The 15,663-nt window shown below is 39.9% G+C and overlaps 1 pseudogene; it reads right to left on the reverse strand.

Annotated features, from left to right (window-relative positions):
* Positions 1–605: 605 nt before the first annotated feature.
* Positions 606–15,663, reverse strand: part of LOC142337096 (arylacetamide deacetylase-like) — a 30,581-nt pseudogene continuing 15,523 nt past the window's right edge.

Genomic DNA, 15,663 nt, shown 5'->3' on the forward strand with positions numbered 1-15,663 from the left:
GCGTTCAGTATATAAATTATCAAAGAGAAGTTGCCATATTGACTGATTTTTGACAAAAAGACGGTTGACAAAAAGATCCAAAAATGAAGAAATTAATTTAAAAAAAAAGGCAAAAATTAACTAAAAAATCAAGAAATATGCGCCAATTTTCAATTTGAAACGCATTTTCAGGCTCTGCAAAACACTGTGGCATCAATTTCCGAGGTTGACATTTCAATATAGTATCGAATAAAATTTATTTCTACAAGAAACCAAATTAAAAGGAAAAAAATTGTGCCACTTAGACGAAAAAACGGATAAAAACGGTTATCTATATGTGAGATTCAGTCAAAATCTACTTCTCAAAGTCAAAAAGTCATTCACTAAACGCAGCGCATGATCCAAAAGCTTCTCTCGCTTAGCGAAAATCTGTTCACCAAGACAGCTTTTCTCACTTTCGCTTTTAGGTCAAAATGCCGCGTGAACAAATCTACTTCCTGTAAAAAAAAACCGAGAGAAAACCAATACTCCTCTTCGAGTCGTAAAAAATAGGTGCGCTATAATAGCCGGCTGAGAAGATGAGGGCGGCTATTAATAATAACAATGTGCTGAGCTAAGTTACGTTAATTAAAACTAAGAGAATCGGTTTCAAAATATTTTTCACTCAATTTAGGCCCAGATTGAATTTGTTGTCTTTTTTTCAAAGTTATCGCCAAAGCATTAGCAAATCATTGCGTATTATCTTAGCGCGTGAGTTTCGGAAGAAGTCAATAAGACCAGTTCTACAAGTTGGGCTTCACAAAATGAAAAGATTTTTTTGTTTGGTAAAGTTGCTCCAAATTTTCTGGCTGAAAACGGGTCTCCAGATGTAGCGTGGAGAAACAGAGGATGAGGTGCCCGTTGTTTCATATTTTGTTCATGGTTTCAATAACTTTTTTTCGCAGAGTGATTCCTCCCTTTGTGTTGTCACTGAAAGATCCATGGTAACAATTCCCAATACTAAAGTGGCTGTGCTTCACTCCCGTCACGTTTAACATCATATCCATCAGATAAGATTCATCTCTCAACAAATCAACTTGACAACTGTAGATGTTAAAATTTGTGCGTTCGAAGAGCTTTAGTGTTTCCACGGGTGTAAAAATCAAGTTGTTTCTGTAATCCAGTAAAAACTTCTCGAATCTATTTGCACATTTCCTGTGCTCATCGGTATCTTCAGCTGTCAAATGACGTGAAGCCTTCCACGTATCGGTTAGTATCTTCACATAGTCAGCAAACTCCTCAAGGCCTAAATACTTGACTTTATGCCTGAATTTGTGCAACACTTGTAGGGTCATGTGTTTATTGAAGACTTTCGTTTCGATACAGGAGGCGTCGCCCAGGAAGTAGAAACTCATGAAGCGTGCAATATCTCCTTGATTGAGAACACCTGCAAATCAACAACTTCTTTGTCAATCTACAAATGAAGAAAAATTTTTTAAGGACTTTGGAGACAGATTACACCCAAAACAACGTTTCTCGGTTATAAAGGTCACCCGGACCCGAGTGTCATAGACTGTCAGTACTGAATCAGTATATTCCAATAGTGTATCGACGATTCAGTACTGACTCAGAGTGACCTAATGGTACTTTGTTAACCAATTATGTGCAGTATAAATCCAGAAAGCGTTTTTTCTCTGAAAATTGGATGTTTTGAGTTTTTCATAATGCTCATAGAGTTTTCAGAAAAAAAAATGAAATTTTCGAATGTAACTTCAAAATTTTGGTTGAGCATCAAGATGCTATTGTTAACCAAACTATCCAAACGCTTCTGTTCTTGAATACAAACGGACTGCTGAGTGAGGTTGGAGGAGGGGGAAGGGGGGTCGGGGTTAAGCATTTTCTCTTGAAATTGCAATTAATAGTTTTCCCGTTAAATTCCTGCTAGGTAATAGGCAATTAAGGTAGGAATAACCGGTAATAACTGGTAATAACCGAGTAATAATCAACTTTTCTGAATACATGATAATAAAATCTTTGAAAAAACACTTTTGCCGATATTACATTACATAAAATTACATAAAAATTGAAAGCAAAATTTTGAAGAGATAACATTGAGTCGACTATATAGACCTGAAATTTACAAGTCGGTTGCGGATAAAACTGACAAAAACATGCAATCAGCTCTACAATCAGCAATTTCCGTTTAGTTTAAACTGGACTTGAATACAAAATAAGCCTGCGGACTTTTCCACCCCGAATGACATTTGACCTCAGCCAACAGATGGCAATTGTTCGAAAATAGCATAGATTTAGCGTCGAGGTAATTGCACTTCAGAGCGCAAACGCGGGGAAATAATTTTAAAAAAGCCTTGCTTGGTTTCATGTACTGAAAAGCGCCGAATGAATTGCTGACATATACACTTCTTCAGCTTCATTCTTATATGGGTTTGGTAACTCTTCAGCGCCTTTAATTTTTAATTTTAAGAAAACGTGTCAGATGCGTGACAGCAGAATATAGTATCCAAACTGCTCTATAGTTATGGTTGCTCATCTTACAAAATTCTTAGTCTTTTGATAGTAATCATACTAGGTTATATATGGTTTGTATGATCTCTTATGGTATCGTGCAAGGATAATATACAAAACCCCACCTTACTCCCAAAAGAATCATTAAATTCTGCAACGCGTTCAGAATTTTTTTTTTCGTAGTCATAGTGGGTCATATATAGTTTGTATATTTTTTTTTGATGAACAGTGTAACAGATGAGAGTTAAGCGGCTGGATCGTTTTTTGTTAAAAGGGTTGTTGCAACTAATTAATTGGGGTGCAAAATACCTGCGGGGTCGACGAAGTACTGAAAAGCCGAGGGCAGATCATCCAGAATGTAGTACCACGGGTAGATTGCGTGCACCGCTTTGATCGGATTTTGAGCATACTGAAAACAAGAGGAAAACAAACTGACTTATTTGCTTTGAATCAGAAGTTGAAATTCATGAAACAATTGTTCCTCCTTTCTAAATCCATTTACCCCAATAAATATCCGTTTAATAAATTAGATTCTCCGATTAGATTGATTGTTAGAGGCATTGCTTGAATGTCATTTCAGATGTCTTCTTACTTTAAACAGAGATCAACATATCTCGTGAAAGTTAACATGAAAACCATGACAGTTATTTTCATGTACAGCTATTTGATGTAAGCATACCGGTCAGACGAGCAAAGCCATCGGACGATACGGCCTGGGAGAAAAAAAAGTGCGCGGTGAGAAGTTTGGTACCTCCCTTCAACATCACCAACACCTGGTTTCAAAAACCTAAGCGACGGCTGTACACTTGACAGAGCCCAGGTGACCGTGCACGAAATCAAATAGAATATGTATGCATACATGACCGTTTTAAAAATTTATTTACCAACTGCACCACATTTCCAGGGCCAGACTGTGGGAGTGATCACAATCCTGTGACAATTGAATTCAACGGTGAAGTTACAGGTGAGCCAATTATGGTCGATTGAGCTGAGAAGAGTTTGAAGAAAGTGCCCAATGGGAAAGCGAGGGGGTGCGATATTGTACCAGCAGATCCTTACAAGCTCTTAGAAGATAATGGGGTTGCAACCTTGTGCAAATTGTTTAACGAATGGTATGACTCCGGAACTGTAGCGCAGGAGATCATGGACTCAATTTTCGTTCCAATCCCAAAGAAAGTCAGAGCCTTTGATTGTGGGAATTTTCAAACAATCAGTCTATTGAAAGACATCCTGAAAATCTTCTTTAAGGTTTTGCTAGATCGAATAAACAGAGTCCAACATAACATCTTGTTTGAACTCTTGTCCGACTTGGATACAACGGACAAAAATCTCAGGATAATCCAGAACGTGTACTTTCATAAGCAAGTTGTCGTTCGACTTGACAACGAGATATCTGAACCAGTAGAGGTGTTTGACAAGGCTGTGTGATGTCGCCAGAGCTGTTCTCATATTACTCAGGGGTAATTCTGCGTGAAACAGATGGTTGTCGCGGAGTAGTGGTCAGTGGTTTGAGTCCAACCATCATCCGTTACGCCTATGACACAGTTCTTCTAGCCATCTCAGAGAGAGAATCGCAACATCTTCTGGACGTTGTCAACGTGAAATGCAAACAGTTTGATATGCAAATCAACGCCAAAAAGACAGAAGTGATGGTAATATCGAAACTCTGAAACAGATTTAGCCAGACCAAAAGATGACTTCTCTTCAAGATGAAATTGCTACTATGCAACCCCAAGCTGGATTTGGAAATGACGTTTCGACTCTGACCCTGCTACGTCCTTCCCGTTCTGTTGTATGGATGCGAATCATGGACGATTTTTGAAACAGATCGACGGCATAGGGCGGCTCTGGAAATGTGTTTCCTCCGCATGATGCTGCGAATCAAGTGGACTGATAAAGTCAGTAACGAAGAAGTGCTGGTCCGAGCAGGAGGGCAGCGATGCCTATTGAATTTTATTGTCAAGCAACAAGTTCATTTTTTCGGACACGTGATGAGAAAACAAAATATTGAATATCAAGTGATGACTGGGAAGATTATAGAAAAGAAATCTCGATGTCGAGAAAGATTGAAGTTCATGGATCAGATGAAAGCCGCCACGAATTGTGCCACAACCACTGAAGTTTTCAAGAGGCTGAGAGAAAGAGAGAGAATTGGTCGCTGATGTCAGATGATATGGCACGCAAAGAAGGAGATACCAGTCATAAGGAGAGCTTCGAATTGGTTGCAACAGCTAAGATTATTCCGGGTCTTAATTGTAAGAAACAAATACAGTAGAGAGTTCAATGACCGTTTATCTAAAGCTCGATTCATTTCCAGACCGCACTGTTAACAGCTAAAAACTTCCCTTAAAAGGTGGCTATATTTGGAGGACGGACAATATTTTAATATTGTTCTATTATTTTCCGTCTGTCACTAGTTTTTGGTATCAGTTAGCCTTTTTGGGGCCCATTTATTTGTTTACTTTGTATAGTATCTTTACCAGTAATTATTACTTGATTTTTTATTAGCCATCCTCATACTGGCAGCACGCTCGCCGAGTTCTTTTTTTTCGGGTGCGAAATTCAACATCGAACAAAATAATGTTTCATCGCATTTTGTTCATGCGGTATGGCAACACTTAATGTTAACTTAATGGCAACACTTAATGGCAACACTTAATGAACAATTCAATGTCTGTTTCTAAATAGGTCGTAAAATTTGATCTGCAAACGACAGTTGAACGGACCAAAATGGGCAATTGTAGTGAGATTTGGCACCAACAGTTCGCCCAGTTGTTGACGCCGGTGAATCGCCTAACTTTCCAGAGCGCTTGGAAAATTGATATAGATTTTTAATTCAAAATATTAACAAATATTATTTTTGTGAGTAAGTATTAAATTACAATGAGAAGGCGTGCTAATATGTGCAACTTTGTTCCATATAAAACTCTCGTGTCTTCTGTTTTGTTTTCTGGATACCATGATGTGTTGAAGTACTGAGTTTTCCCTTGATGAGGTCCGCGACCCAAGACATGTATGGGCCCGACGGACTTATGTCGCGAACTGCGGGTCCAGACCTAGCAGACCAAAAATCAGGTATGGACAGACCAAACAGATTCTGTCAACACTGGACCAGAACGAACAGACTTTGACAACCCTGGGCCAGATTGCACAAACTTTGGTTACCCTGGGCCAGACCGACGTACAGATGAAGAATTACAATAAAAGATTTAAAATTCATGCATTTCAAAGTTTAGAACCAAAAATTAACGTACACTATTTTTGACTGTTTTGCAATAAAAAAATCGAAACCAAGAACCAGAGAGTTTTCAGTAATCGAAATTCAGTGTAAGTTTAATCATCTATCAATATGTTACTAGGTGCTAAAGATTGCCCGCTGTTTAAAAAAAGGTCATATCAGGGCTCAAGTATTTTTTTGGAGAATTATTCTACAGGTCGAGCTCCTGTAAAATAATCCAACTGAAACTTCAATATTCAATTGACAAATTGATCGAATGGTAAGAAAACTGAAAATAAGAATAAATCCTGGCAGAACAATTTATTTGCAATTTTAAAAACCCGTCAAAGAAAGGTTCCAGTCTAGATCTGTTCATCGCTGGTAAACGAATTAAAGTCGCAAGTTGAAACAATTTTTTTGACGTAACCCTTACACGATATCTAAAGTGGAACGAACACTGCAAAGATTGGTGGCAAGAGCAAGCGAAAGAATCTACCAACTGTGACGGCTCAGTCAGACCAACATTGATGACTACTGCTTGCTGACTTTGTATAAATCATGGGTTCTCGTTTTATACAACAAGCAACTAGCAAAAATAGAGTATTAAGAATTTGTATGAAAAAACCCCGCTGGTAGAGTGTTAAAAAAACTCCATGAGGAGACCAATTGTAACGGCTGCTCTCCTTGTGTTTCACAAAGAAAGTTTTACACCGCCCAGTTCGTTCTGAGTGGTTACAAAATCTGTCCGGATACTTCGTTTATGCAGTTTGCTGTTGTAACTGTATATCCGCTCTGCTGTACTTACCGTTGCATTAACTATTTTAGTTCGTAACTTAGTTTAGGATTTTCTCTCAATTGAACTGGGTCCACAGATCACACAATGCGGGATCTCTTTATGTTTACCAGTTCAATCGTTTTGATGAAACAAATCTAAGGCAAAATATATGCCTAAGAAGTGTTATGAAAATTGGTTTCTAATTTAATCCTAGGTGTGTGCGTGTGTGTTGCCATTTTCGCAGAGTACTCACGAGTTGAAGACTGGAAATCAGGAAACAGAAAATTGAATTCACTGCTCGAGACGTTTTCGATACAAGACACAATATTTTATATAATATTGCTCAAGACAAATTTTCGTTATCAAGACACAGTTTAATTTTAACAAATATACTGCTCAAGGGTTTGGTTTTAGCAAGACGCAGTAACAAATATACTGCTCAAGACTATATTATTTCAACAATTTTATTGCTGAGTTTATTTGCTAGCTCGAGTTGCTAGGCTGACAAGACATTGAGTTGTTAGTTCTTATTTTTGTTCAGTTTGTTAACAATTTTTGTGCTGACGTGGCATACGTGGCTGTTTCTGATTTGCTATAGACAGTTTCTCGCTAGAGGGGATGGATAATCCGGATAAAAACAGAGTACAGTAATAGTTTTCGTCCTACGCATTTTGTTATTCCTTTAGCTCAGCTCCAACATCGCCGGCCCTGTTTTCCTTCGTGAAAACATCATCGTCAGTTGGTAGTACTGGAGCGAGCTTCACTACGGGCTTCTTGTAGTATCCATCTTTTGTTCGGATTTTCGCTGATCGAATCACTCCGTCGAACCCTTCAAAGGTTTCGGTTATTCGACCCAGATTGTAATATCCACGTTTGTCACTGTCTTCAACTAACCACACAAGATCACCCTGCTGAAGACTTCTGTCCGTTGTGTTCTGCCATTTCTTTCGACTATTCAACGTCGGCAAGTACTCTTTACGGAATCTGTCCCAGATGAGGTCTGCGTAAGCTTGTGTTTGTCGGAAGAACTTTCTATGATCAACAAATTGCTGTGCGCACGGTAGATACGGTAAACAAATGTTCTTGTTGCCAAATAGGAAATGGTTTGGAGTAACAGCTTCTAAATTCGTAGCATCAGAACTGACCGGTGTCAGGGGTCTAGCATTCAGCGTCTGTTCAACAAGACACATCGTGGTTGCCAGAACATCTTCCGTGACTGATCGATTACCCAGCACTGCGTACATTGCCTTCTTGCAACTCCTAACCAGTCTTTCCCACACTCCTCCAAAGTGTGGTGCTGCAGGTTGAACTTCCATCTGATACCTTGTTGAATCAGATGTTCTTCAATTCGCACCTTGTTCCATGCTGCTATATACACTGCCAATTCTCTTTCGGCTCCAACGAAGTTTGTCCCGTTATCACTAATCATTTTGACCGGTTTGACTCTTCGATCAATGAATCTCATAATTGCGTTCAGACAATTATCAGTGTCTAGTTTCGGTACAATCTCTATATGTACCGCACGTACAGTAAGGCATGTGAATAGACAGCACCAACGCTTTTCGTTTCTTCGACCAATCTTTACTGTGAATGGTCCGAAATAGTCTACGCCCACATTCGAAAATACTGTTGATGCGACTAATCGTTCTTCAGGTAGATCTGCCATTACTGGTGCCTTTGTTTGGGATCTTCCCTTTCGACATCTAATGCATTTGTTTTTGATCGATCTCAAAGCATTTCGTATGCCTAGGATCCAGAATTTCTGCTGAACTATGTTTCTGACATGTTCAGTACCTTCGTGATGATTATTCTTATGTTATTTTTGCAAGGATAATTCAACTACATGGTGCTTCCAATGTAACAGTATTGGATGCTTGGTTTCGAAATTCAATTGACTTTTACCTATTCTGCCCTGGGCACGAATAAGTCATGGCTGGTCAATGCATGGTGAAAACTGGAGGATTTTGCTGTTTTTTGGAATTTCATTTTCAGCCTTGAGAGATTTCATCTCTTCAGCAAACTGTTCTCGCTGTAGTAGTCTGAAGATGCTTTCTTGTGCACCCTCTCTTTTTTCAACACTTAGTGTTTTTGTTGCCAGTTTGTGTTTTATAAATACGCGCTTTACGTATGCCATTGTATTTACTAGTCGATTGAGACTGCTAAACCGTTTTCACTGAATCATCGGCTTTTTCTCTTCAACCTTTGCTGAGAAGACCATTTCGTCGTTTTGTTCGTCTGAAGCAAATGTTAAATTCAACTGTTCAGGCCATTCGTTCTCTCGTTGCTTCAACCAGGCCGGCCCAGTGAGCCATTCGGTTCTCTTAAGTTCGTAAACCTTGATCGCTCGTGTCCCGATGTCAGCTGGATTGTTAATACCACTCACATGATTCCACTGTGAAACTGTAGTTGTATCCAAAATCTCAGCCACTCTGTTTGCAACAAACACCTGTTGCTTACGGTGGGAGCTATGAATCCATTGCAGAACAGTAGTGGAGTCTGCCCAAAAGTTACAACTGTGAATCTTCCATTCGTGTTCCTTCACTATCTGTTCTTTAAGTCTCACCGCCATCACTGCTGCTTGTATTTCCAAGCGTGGTATGGAAAGGTGTCGCATCGATGCGACTCGGCACTTTCCTATTACAAATGCTAAGTCTGCTGAGTATTCTTTGGGCTTTGAACGTAGGTATGCCACAGCGCGCATTGTGTCTTCAGATGCGTCGGCAAACACATGAAGTTCCCCTTTTGTCCTTGGCTGTGCTGAAGTATCTTCTATCAATGCTGGTTTCTGCTAATTCTGGAAGCTGCGCCTTCCACTTCAGAAACTCTTCTTCTTCGTTAGGTTCTACTGAGTTGTCCCAATGTTGTCCATTTTTGGTCCAGACGCTCTTCAGTAGTCGTCTCATATGGAAACTGAATGGTGCAAACAATCCAAGAGGATCAAACACTGAAGAAACTAGAGATAAGATCTTCCGTTGGGTGATTGGGGTCTCAATTTCTTTGCTTGTACCTCTACAAACCTGTAGACTATCATCGGTAATCGTCCACTGAAGCCCAAGCACCGATGGCCCTTCCTGGCTGGGTTTTACTTCAACCTGCTTTGTTTTGCTGATTGACCTTAAGTCCTCTGGGATTGCGTTGGTTACCACGTCGCTGTTGGTGATCCACTTCTTCACTTCAAATCCATGTTTTGAGAGAAGAAGTTGCAGTTGTTTGAAGACCTTGATTGCTTCTTCAGGTGTTTCGATTGACTTGATGAAATCGTCCATGTAGAAGTTGTTTTGGATTGTTTTTGCTGCAATTGGGAACTCGTTTTCGTTATCGATCGCTACTCGCTTCAGAGCGTAGTGGGCACATGTTGGTGAACTCTTTGCTCCGAAAACATGACGCTGATACTCGTAAATTTGCACAGGTTCGTTCATTGTTGGTCGCCACAGGAATCTCAAGCAGCTTTTATCCCTATCAGGAACTTGCACTTGAAGAAACATTGATTCAATATCTGCGGTTAAGGCAATTGGTCCTTCTCGAAATCTGAATATTGTTCCGATCAACCCGTGTAGCAGATCGGGTCCGGCTAACAACTTGTCATTTAGGCATACATCCTTGTATTTTGTTGCAGCGTTGCAAACACGGCGAACTTTACCCGGTTTGTTGGGGTTTAGTACTGGATGGTGTGGCAAATACCATTCCTTTCCGAAAGTGCCTTTGACTTCCGATTTGCCAAGGATCTTCACAAATCCCTTTTCAAGATCTGTATCAATTGACTGTTGATACAAGTCCTTTAACTTTGGGTCTCGTTGGAATCTTCGTTCCAGTAAGTAGAGCTGACCAATGGCTGAGCCGTAGTTGTTTGGGAGATTGGGTTCTGGTTCACTCCAGAGCATGTCCACTTCGTACCGCTCGCCTGCAAACTTTGTCGTGCTCTCTAGAAATTTCTGAGCTTGCTGCTCTTTCTTTGATTGACTTACAACATTTATTTTGGAAGCATAGGTTTCTATGTCCCACCATGATTGGATATTTTCTGCCACTTTCACATCTTCTGTGAAGGCAAAATGACAGACATTTTGACTTCTATTGCCTGTCAGGGGACCACTGACTACCCATCCTAATTCTGTTAAGACGGCAAAAGGCTCACTTCGTGTTCCAATCTTATAGTCCAATGGACGTTGAATTTCGTAGGCATCCTGTCCAAGTATGATGTCTACCTCCATCAGGTTGAATGCTCTGTTAGTGAGAACATTCAGGTGTCTTAATTTGTTCTTCAGATCCTTGTAATCATATGTTGTGTTTCCCAATGAGATTGATGGGTGTGCAAACGCTTCAATCGAATGCACCTTGAATGTAGTCTTTTTAGTGTGATAGGAACCTTCTCTGTCCTCAAATATTGCGTCCCATGTATGTCAGCTATGTTCAAGGTAACGTCCGTGCCTTTGGATTGTAGTTGATCCTTAACGCTTTGATCGATGAACAATACTGTTGAACCACTATCGAGGAAAGCGTAGGTAGTCAACCTGTTACCACCACTCTGAACCCATACCGGAACTATTTGAAGAAAACTAGTAACTTGGTTACTCTGTTTGATTGTTGCTGCGCTTACGTTAACTGCGTGACTACCCTCCTCCATTTGGTTTTCTGAGTGTAGCAGTCTGTTGTGCTTTTTGGTACATCCATTTGTACCGCACGGGTGGACTTTACAATCTTTGATTGCATGCCCTTTCCCCAGACATCCATAACATAAGCGTTCTTTTCTCACTGCTGCATAGCGATCGGTGACTTTCATATTCTTAAATATTGGACAGTTCCATATTTTATGAGTGCCATCGGCTAGTGTACAGTGGTTGTTTTGCGTCTGCTTGGTTTCTTGCAGGTTTGAACTTGCACTGAAGTTCGATGTCTTCGAGATTCGTTTTTCTCTATTTGTGTTGCGTCGGTTTTCTTCTTTCTGTTCCCCTTTAAACGATGAAAACCCTTCATGCATGAACGCCATTCCTGATAGCGGTTTTTCAAACATGATTAGATCCGGCCATTCCTCGTCTTTGTCATCGACGTAGAACCACCATTTTTCTTTAAGAACTTGAGGTAGCTTATCAACTGCCATGTACAATGTCGAACTTGATTGCAAATCACCAATATGTTTGTACTCTTTGAGCACGTTCACGAAGTTAGATACAATAACAGAAAAATTAATCAGGCTTGTTGAATCATGAGGTTTGGCTTGATTAGCTTTTCCTAGGCTCTCAAGCTGCGCATCTATAATTACATGCAGTCTTCCAAATTTTCTTTCTAAAATGTTCCAGGCAGCCCTATAAAACTTTCCAGAATAGCCCATTCCCGAGATTGCAGATTTTGCTTTGCCTGTTAGCAGTGTCTTCAAATGGCTCATTTTCTCTGAGTCGGGAATGATGCGTTTATCTACTGTTGCTATGAACATGCTAGACCACTCAGGCCACTCCAGCGGGTTTCCGTCAAACCTGTTCAACCTCATTTTCGGCAAACTACTGCTTGAATGTCCAATGTTTTAGTGCCTTCCAGCTATCGGCGATGCATCCTGCTCTTCAACACTTGCTGAGCGTTCACGAGAGTTTTGGTACAATGGGTAATGCCTATGCTTATTCCATTCAGGGCTGACGTCGAGGCGAGCTCTTGGTCGAATTGGTGTTCGCGTGTCGTTCATCGAATTCGCCCACTCGGAGACATCTCTCCCTTTTGGGGTCCAATTGAAAGGTGACTTGTCATACGCCTTAGTCGATTGAGAACGTAAGTCATCTTTTTCCAATGCTGTTCTTTGCCATTGGCGCTCTAGGTCTCCCTCCTTTTGCCGAAGCTGATGTTGCATCTCTAGTTCTTTCATTTGCATTTCTAGCTCCAACCTCTTTCGATCAAATTGCTGCTCGTTCGATTTGCAACTTTCTTTCGATTTCAAATTCAAATTCCTTCATTCGTTCTTCAACCCGACGTTTCACTGAAGATGTTTCCGAAACGTTCTCTGTATCCTGGTTGATTGTCTGCACGATTCGTGTAACCGTATTCGTCGCTGCATAGCTTGTGCTATCATGGTTTTGGTTAAACTCTGGAATTCCAACGTTTTGATCTATCTGATGCACATTATTCGCAGGCGGTTGCTCTTCATTGGCTTGAAGAGTTGACTGGCTTTTCTGGCTTGACATGTTTGTCTCTCCGTGGATATACGGCAACCACTCTGCGTTCAAATATTGAAAGTATTTTTCTGTCTCAAGTTTGCGTTTTAAAGAAATATCTGGGTCTCGGAGAGTCTCAGTTTTCTTATTCACGAGTTTTTGAACGCTGTCGTCCAATTGCAGTATCTGCTGATAAAGAGTCTTGAGCTTGCTTGGTCGATCTCGATTCTTAATGAGCTCAAAACCTTCTTCATGTTTCTCAATCCAGTTGTTTCGCAAGTTGTTGATCTGTCGATCCAAAACGCTTTGACTCTGTGACGGAGTCACTTCTTGTGTACTTCGGGACTGCAGCTTGAATCTCTACAGCTCCTTTGTTTGTTTGCTTTAATTAAGTTATGCTTTTCAACGTTCCTATCTGCTTTGCCTAATTAGCTTTGCGTTGTTGAATTGCTCGTTGTGTTTTGTTCTCGTTCGTCAATGACTTCGTCACTTCGACTGTTGGGTTGGACAGCAGTTTATTCCACTGTCGGGGTCGGCGGACCAAATGTAACGGCTGCTCTCCTTGTGTTTCACAAAGAAAGTTTTACACCGCCCAGTTCGTTCTGAGTGGTTACAAAATCTGTCCGGATACTTCGTTTATGCAGTTTGCTGTTGTAACTGTATATCCACTCTGCTGTACTTACCGTTGAATTAACTATTTTAGTTCGTAACTTAGTTTAGGCTTTCCTTTCAATTGAACTGGGTCCACAGATCACACAATACGGGATCTTTTTATGTTTACCAGTCCAATCGTTTTGATGAAACAAATCTAAGGCAAAATATATGCCTAAGAAGTGTTATGAAAATTGGTTTCTAACTTAATCCTAGGTGTGTGTGTTGCGATTTTCGCAGAGTACTCACGAGTTGAAGACTGGAAATCAGGACACAGAAAATTGAATTCACTGCTCGAGACGTTTTCGATACAAGACACAATATTTTATATAATATTGCTCAAGACAAATTTTCGTTATCAAGACACAGTTTAATTTTAACAAATATACTGCTCCAGGGATTGCTTTTAGCAAGACGCAGTAACAAATATACTGCTCAAGACTATATTATTTCAACAATTTTATTGCTGAGTTTATTTGCTAGCTCGAGTTGCTAGGCTGACAAGGCATTGAGTTGTTAGTTCTTATTTTTGTTCAGTTTGTTAACAATTTTTGTGCTGACGTGGCATACGTGGCTGTTTCTGATTTGCTATAGACAGTTTCTCGCTAGGGGGATGGATAATCCGGATAAAAACAGAGTACAGTAATAGTTTTCGTCCTACGCATTTTTTTATTCCTTAAGCTCAGCTCCAACACCAATATAACTGCTGTAAGGGAATTTGAGTTCAGACTAGTAAATGATTACCTGAAACGCGCAAAATAAAACAAGATCGAATCAATTTTTAAAATCATCAAGAAAAAGAAACAACGCCCCAAAAACAGTTATGAAATTACACTGGACCATCTGTCATGCTAATGTAGGACAGGTCAGAAGTGGCCACGCAAAAACTCCAAGAGTACGGATTGGCTCAGTAGCTATGGCAAACTAATGCAATAACTGCCATATAAACGGTTGATTAGAGTGACAGCGAAAAAAGCCTACTTGCATTTTGTTCTGTGCATTTAATTCCAACAAGATTGCCATATGGACTAATGACGTTAAAATACTGCCGACATCAACAACAATCAGAGCATATTTGCCAAAATGTTAACAATTTTGCAACGAAATGAATGCAACAGTGGGAGATGGTTCGAGTCAGAGCAAAAGCTCGCAGTCTTCTGTTCTTATTTTTATTTATTTCGTCTAAAATCTAGTTCCTCTATCGTAAAACAGCTATCAACCGCTTGCTTTGTTAACTCTGGGCAAAAGTCAAACAAAACAAACAAATAAGGTGTTCTCTACTAATCCTGCAAATCCTGCAGCTAAGCCAGCCACTCAACTAGTAAATTCGGGGCTTAGCTGTGGGAAACATGCGGAAAAATACAAACAGATTTTGCAGCTTTTATCTTTTGGAAAAATTTAATTGATTAGTTTTTTTTTCAACCAAGACAGCATTCCTATTTTCCACATTCATTACACTGATATTTTTATCACAGTTAAGTTATAGTTATACAACTAACGGCAAAATTTAGTGCTAAGCGAGTTTTGGATCAGTGGTTTTAAGGGTTAGGTTAACATAACACTTTTTACTGCTTTTTATTCTTTCTTCTTTACTATACTTTCCTAGTCTAATTAAATTAATTGTGTTTTTTTTCAGCTATTAACTGTTGCAACTGCACTTTTTCTTACCTTCCATCAATTTATTTCAGCGCGTCCTAACGATTAATTTCAAAAGCATAATTACACTTTTCTACGGCTAATGATCAAACGAGGCGCACCACTACCAATTTCCTTTTTTTCCTTTTCTTATTTTTACACTTCCTTATTATTTATATCTTGCCACATATGCTAAATTGAAAACAAAATCAATAATCACGAGGCTAGCCAAGAACACCAAGAATAAGAATAAAAGCAAGCAGAGCCAACAGAAGCAATCAGTTGACTTTAGATGCAGAGTACTAGCTTTAGTTTTGATTCGGACTTCTGGGTTTTGATCAAAACAAATAGTTTGTTTGGACGCTGATTAGCATTAGCTTCCTTAATACCTCTTCAAAGAGGTTAAAAAACAAATTTCTTTGGGGTCATACTAGAAAAAGCTTTGTCGAGACCAAGCAGACCAAAGTATGGGTACGGACCGGACCAAAAATTGGATATAGGCCAGAACGAACAGACAGAAATTGAGGAATGGGATAGACCGAAATAAGGTACGAATCAGACCGAACAGACCGAAAATACGTATGGGCTAGAGGGATGGCGCGACCCAAACTATTTCTAGACAATGGTAGAAGGTCGCGATTTGGCCCCCTGTTGGCGACCCCTGTTCGATAATATCTGTTTTTAGCCGTGGACCTCATCCTTGATTGTAAACTCAATCCTCCTTGAATAACCGGTCTCTTTTAGCATACAGCAGAGCATTGCTGGAC

This window comes from Convolutriloba macropyga, chromosome 3 (assembly GCF_964194025.1).
Source record: "Convolutriloba macropyga chromosome 3, txConMacr16.3, whole genome shotgun sequence".
Classification (NCBI taxonomy): domain Eukaryota; kingdom Metazoa; phylum Xenacoelomorpha; order Acoela; family Convolutidae; genus Convolutriloba; species Convolutriloba macropyga.